Below are 6,925 nucleotides of genomic sequence, written 5' to 3'. Positions count from 1 at the left end.
CGAGAAGAAAGACTAGAACGAAGATCGGATCTGAGATCACGATCGCGGAAAAGACGCGGAATAAATCCGACGAGAAATAAAACGAAGAACGGTTAAACGAACAGACGTTCGTTAACCGGGAACAACCGGTGATCACGTTCGTTAAGACGAACGGTCCGAAAGAAGAACGAAAACTGATCTAGGGTTTCGGAAAAGAAAACCGAAACAAAAACCGGAAAAGAAACTGGAAAAGAAACCGGAAAAAAAACCGAACCGAGGCGAGGGTGGCGCGGCTACCTCGACGAGGCTCCGGCAAGGGGCTCCGGTGGCGGCGGAACAAGGGCGGCGGCGGCAGGTGGCGGGGCTGGCGCGCGGCTCGGGGCGGGAGGCGGCGGTGGCTGCTGCTGCTGCTGTTTGGTGTGGAGAGGGGGGGTGGCTAGGTATTTATAGGAGGGAGGGGGGGTTTACTTGGGGGAGGGGGCAAGCAAGGGGTGGTGGCGGAGGCAGAGTCCTACTAGGACTCGGCCTGGCGAGGCGGCGGCTGGCGCGCGAGGGCGGCTGGGCCGGCCGGCCGGCTGGGCCTTGGCCCGGGCGGGGCGCTGCTCTCTCTTTTTTTTTAAATAGTTCCGCGTGCAGAAAAACAAAGAAAAAGAAAACTAAACGAGCTCCAAAAATTTTAAAGTAAATTTTCACCGACTCCTAAAAATGAGCCGAGCAAAATGAACTTTTCTCCGGGCCTAAAATGCAATTTTTGAAAACACGCATTTTTCCCTATCCTAATAAAATGCAAATAAACACCGGAAAACAAAATTTGATTTATTCATTAAATCTTCATTTTTTCCTAACTTTTGGGAAAGTCATATTATTCCCTCTCTCATTTTTTATTGGAAAAATAATTGAAGATGAAATAAATAAATCAAATGATCCTCTTTTCAAATTTGAGAAAACTCTCAAATATGAAAACAACGAAATCTCCAACTCTCTCCGAAGGTCCTTGAGTTGCGTGAAATTTCTAGGATCAACCAAAATGCAAGAAAATATAATATGCATGATGATCTAGTGTATAACATTCCAAATTGAAAATTTGGGATGTTACAAACCTACCCCCCTTAAGATGAATCTCGTCCTCGAGATTCGGGTTGGCTAGAAAATAGGTGAGGGTGGTCCTTGAGCAAATCTTCTTCTCTTTCCCAGGTGGCTTCATCCTCTGAGTGGTGGTTCCACTGAACTTTGCAAAATTGGATAACCTTGCTGCGGGTAACTCTACTGGCATAATCGAGAATCTTGACTGGCTTCTCCTCATACGTTAAGTCGTCCTTCAACTGAATCGCTTCGAGTGGCACGGTATCTCTTAGCGGTACCTCCGCCATTTCGGCGTGACATTTCTTCAGCTGAGAAACATGGAATACATCATGAACTCCTGATAGTCCCTCGGTAATTCCAACTTATAAGCGACTTCTCCCATACGTTGCAAGATGTTATATGGTCCAACGAAACGCGGTGCTAACTTTCCCTTAACTCCAAAGCGCTTAACTCCTTGAAGTGGGGATACTCGGAGATAAACTCTGTCTCCAATTTCGTAGACTATCTCCTTGCGTTTAGAATCTGCGTAGCTCTTCTGCCTGGACTGGGCTGCCTTGAGCCTATCGCGAATCAACTTAACTTTCCGTTCAGACTCCTTAATCAAATCCGGTCCAAAGAATTGACGATCTCCAACTTCGGCCCATGACAACGGTGTCCTGCACCTCCTTCCGTATAAAGCTTCGAAAGGTGCCATCTTCAAACTGGTTTGGTAACTATTGTTGTAAGAAAACTCCGCATACGGCAAGTTATCGTCCCAACTAGATCCATAATCTAGTGCACAAGCTCTCAGCATATCTTCCAAAATCTGATTGACTCTCTCGGTCTGTCCCTCCGTCTGTGGGTGGAAAGCTGTGATGAACTCCAGTCTGGTTCCTAAAGTTTCATGCAACTGATTCCAAAACTTTGAGGTAAATTGGGTTCCTCTATCTGATATGATACTCCTCGGAACTCCATGCAAACAAATGATCCTAGTCATGTATATCTTTGCCAACTTAGCACTGGTGTAAGTGGTCTTAACTGGAATGAAATGTGCTACCTTCGTCAAACGATCAACTACTACCCATATCGAGTCATAGCCTGATTTTGTCCTGGGTAGTCCTGTGATAAAATCCATGCCTATCTTATCCCACTTCCATTCGGGTATAGGCAATGGTTTTAACAATCCTGCTGGCTTCTGATGCTCTACCTTTACTCTCTGACATATGTCACAAACTGCCACATATGCTGCAATATCCTTCTTCATTCCGGTCCACCAGAATGTTTCCTTCAAATCCAAATACATCTTGGTATTCCCTGGGTGAATCGAATACGGTGAATCATGTGCCTCTTGCAAAATCAACTTCCTGATCTCCGGGTCATTTGGCACATACACACGGTCCTCAAACCATAGGGTATCGTGCTCATCCTCACGAAATCCCTTTGCTTTTCCTTTACTCATTTTCTCTTTTATAGCAGCAATCTCCTTGTCAGATTTCTGAGCTTCTCTGATCTTATCCATCAATATTGATTGAATCTCCAATGCTGCTACATAGCCTCTCGGAACTATTTCCAAACATAGCTCACGAAGGTTTTCTGCTAACTCCTTGGGTATTTTCCCCATCACTAGGGTATTGACATGGCTCTTACAGCTCAATGCGTTAGCTACTACATTAGCTTTTCCAGGATGGTAATGCAATCTCATGTCATAACCCTTGATGAGCTCCAACCATCTCCTTTGTCTGAGGTTCAACTCCTTCTGCGTGAAAATGTACTTCAAACTCTTGTGATCCGTGTACACCTCACAGTGATTTCCAATGAGGAAATGTCTCCACATTTTCAATGCATGCACTACGGCTGCTAACTCCAAATCATGCGTGGCATAATTCAACTCATGAGGCTTCAGTTGCCGTGAAGCATACGAAACCACTCTTCCTTCCTGCATAAGCACTGCTCCAAGTCCTCGACGTGAAGCGTCGCAATACACCTCATAATCCTTGGTCTGATCTAGCAAAATCAATACTGGTGAGGTGACCAAACGTTTCTTCAACTCCTGGAAACTAGCCTCACACTCCTCAGTCCATTTGAACTTAGTATCCTTCTTCAACAATTCAGTCATAGGCTTTGCAATCTTTGAAAAGTTCTCAATGAATCTCCGGTAGTATCCTGTGAGTCCAAGAAAACTCTGGATCTCTCCAACTGTTGTTGGTGATTCCCATTCGTTACGGTCTCAACCTTAGTGGGGTCAACTGCTATACCTTCTCCGGATATAACGTGTCCGAGGAATCCAACTTCCTTCAACCAAAACTCACATTTGCTGAATTTGGCGTATAACTGATGTTCCCTTAGTTTCTCCAAAACCAAACGCAAATGTTCCTTATGCTCCTCTTCATTCTTTGAATAAACCAGGATGTCATCAATGAACACTACGACGAACTTATCCAAAAACTCCATAAACACTTTGTTCATCAGGTTCATAAAATAGGCAGGTGCTTTAGTCAATCCAAATGACATAACGGTATACTCATACAGTCCATATCTCGTGGTGAATGCTGTCTTAGGTATGCCCTGCTCCCGAATCTTCAATTGATGGTACCCTGATCTCAAATCGATCTTGGAAAACACTTTAGCTCCTTGCAACCGATCAAACAGATCGTTGATCATTGGCAGTGGGTACTTGTTCTTGATGGTTACTTCATTCAATCCCCGATAATCTACAACCATCCTTAATGATCCATCCTTCTTTTCCACTAGAAGTACGGGTGATCCCCAAGGCGAAGAACTTGGGCGAATGTAACCTTTTTCCAGTAACTCCTTAATCTGATTCTTAATTTCCACCAAATCCTTTGCTGGCATCTGGTATGGTCGCTTCGATATTGGGCATGTACCTGGCAATAACTCAATCAAAAACTCAATGTCTCTATCCGGTGGCATGCGTGGCAACTCTTCTGGAAATACATCAGGAAAATCCTTTACCACTGGTACTTCCTCGTATACAACTCCTGTTAGGCAATTCACTTGTGTCCCTTTTGGTACATGCCGGGATACATACTTGATCCTTCTCCCTTCTGGTGTGGTAAGCAAAATTGACTTACTAGCACACTCAATAATCCCTTCATACTTTGATAACCAATCCATGCCTAATATCATATCCAATCCTTTAGATTCCAATACTATTAGGTCTGAGGGAAAAACATAGGTACCAATCCTTAATGGTAACCGATCACACCATAAACTTGTCACATACTCTGCTCCTGGCGAGGTTACTAACATGGGTGACATAAGGGCTTGGGTTGGTAGGTTATACTTATCCACAAATCCCCTTGAGATGTATGAATGCGATGCACCAGTATAAAAAAGAACGAGTGCAGTAAATGACTTAACCAAAAACTTACCTATTACTGCATCGGGCTGATCTTCAACCTCCTCCACATTAGCGTGGTTCACCTGTCCTCTATTGAAAGGGTTTGACTTCTTCCCAGAACTCCCATTGCCATTTCCATTCTGGCCTTCAGGACATTCATTGGCATAATGTTCGGTCTTGGAACACTTGAAACAGGTGACTTGACTCAGGTCTCTCTTGGTTGGGGTCGATGGGGTGGTCCGGTTCTGGCCGTTGCTTCCTCCATTCCCATTACCATTCTTGTGGCCATTATGGTTGTGCGAGCTACCTCCTCCATGGGTGTGCTGAAACTGAAATCCCGGTTTAGGGGTAAAGCGGGGCTTCTGCTGGGCTCCAGAGTTATACTTCCCTTGTCCATACTTCCTCTTACGGTTCTCAATCTGCTGTTGCTTTCCTTCAATCATGATGGCACGATCTACCAACTCCTGGTAGTTGTTGAAACTTGCTACCATCAGCTTCATGCTTAGTTCATCATTCAGTCCTTCCAAAAACTTCTCCTGCTTAGCTGCATCCGTAGCAACGTCATCTGGGGAATAACGTGCTAACTTGCTGAAATCATCAACGTACTGGCCAACTGTCCTTCCTCCTTGGCGTAAGTTGCGAAACTCACACTTCTTCATGGCCATAGCTCCTGCTGAAACATGGGCAGTGCGGAAAGCTTGCTGAAACTGATCCCATGTGACAGTGTCAACTGGGTAAGTGGCTGTGAAATTCTCCCACCATGCTGCCGCGGGTCCGTCAAGCTGGTGAGCAGCAAACTTTACTTTGTCACCATCCGTGCATCCTGCAGTGGTCAACTCCCTTTCTATCTTGCGGAGCCAATCGTCTGCTACTATTGGCTCGGTGCTACTGGAAAACACCGGCGGATTCACCATCTCTGTAGCGACCCGACCCGAATGGATCAAGTGCTCTGTGCTCAGGTGTCATCCCTGGATCAGTAATGCTGACACCACATAGTACATCGAAGGATTTTTAGCAGAGTGGCAATCACACACTTATTACATCGTTGTCTCAAAGAGAACTTATTACAATAAATATGGCTTAAGGCCATCTAATAACGGTAACAGCGGAAGACTCGGAAGATAAATGGGTCCATCAACTCCAACGGCATCACTGAGTATAGAACCACGACCTAAAAGCACCTTACTCGTCGTCTGAAAAGTCTGCAACATGAGAAGTTACAGCCCGAAACGGGTCAGCACATGGAATATGCTGGCAATGTAACACATAGAGAGTAATGGAATGAAACAGCTATACTATATGCATATATGGCTGGTGGAAAGCTCTATGGTTACAGTTTTGCGTAAAGCCAGTTTTTCCCTACTGCAAAGGAATAAATTTATTTAACTATCATGGTGGTTGTGAAACATCGAGAATGGTTGAAAGCATTCCGATCCCAATTAAGTGAACATTTAAACCCAACAATATTAATTAAAAGTAACATGTTGAGATTCACATGATATTCAAGTACTAGATACTCAAGTTGTCCATGACCGGGGACACGGCTAATCATGATTAGTTTGTACACTCTGCAGAGGTTTGCGCACTTTTCCCCACATGACTCGATCGCCTCCGTTTGGTTCCTCGCACTACATGGTGTTTGAGAAACGGATGACCGAGACACAGTCTTTCAGAAGCGCTAGCACCTTACATGTGGGGTAGACCGTACCACCTACAACCCCTACATCTGCTAGTCCACCCCGTAAGAGTTCGCACAACTTAGTCAACTATGCCAGAGCCCATAGTAGCATGTGGCTGCACACGGAAGTTTCTAGCATGAAAGATCTTATGATCCCTTTGAGCCTGGGTGGCGGTCCGAAATAAAAACAGGCAAGTCCTGATAGACATCAGGTGCCTCAATCCACCCAGATGTGTGTTTAAGTTGCCACCTTAAATAAACCATTAAAATTAACAAACTCACATCTGTCATGGATATCACTCACCCAATCCACGTCTAGTAGCATAGCATGGCATAATAAGCAAACCTAGAAGTAACTCCCAAGGGTTTCATAATAATACAGGTAATAGGTACTACCTCATCTACTTCCCATCCCATAATTTAATTAGATCCTAATCATGCAATGTGAGAGGATTGATCTAATGCAATAAAACATGGGTTGTAGAAAAGGTATGATCAAAGTGTTACTTGCCTTGCTGATGATCCGCGAGACCTAGGGTTTCGAAGTAACAAGCGGCGCAATCTGGGTAATCTATCGCAGAATAACAACAAGCATACAATAAGTACTCATCTAATGCACAGGTAAAACTCGAACAAGAGAACGAACCAGATAGTTCAACTTAAGAACTCCGGTTGCAAAGAAAGAACGAACCGAACAAAGAAACAGAAAAAAACGGCGGAAGAAAACAACTCGGTTCTAGCAAGTTGAAGCTAGGTCAAATTTTACCGGGGCAAAAACTTGTTTAAGTTGATTAGACGGAACGGCGGTTTCGAAACAAAACTCCAGGCGCTTGAATCACCTGATT

This window comes from Triticum urartu, chromosome 2, assembly GCF_003073215.2.
Source record: "Triticum urartu cultivar G1812 chromosome 2, Tu2.1, whole genome shotgun sequence".
Taxonomy (NCBI): Eukaryota; Viridiplantae; Streptophyta; class Magnoliopsida; order Poales; family Poaceae; genus Triticum; species Triticum urartu.
The sequence above is the reverse complement of the archived record's forward strand: the minus strand, read 5'-3'. Positions refer to the sequence as shown.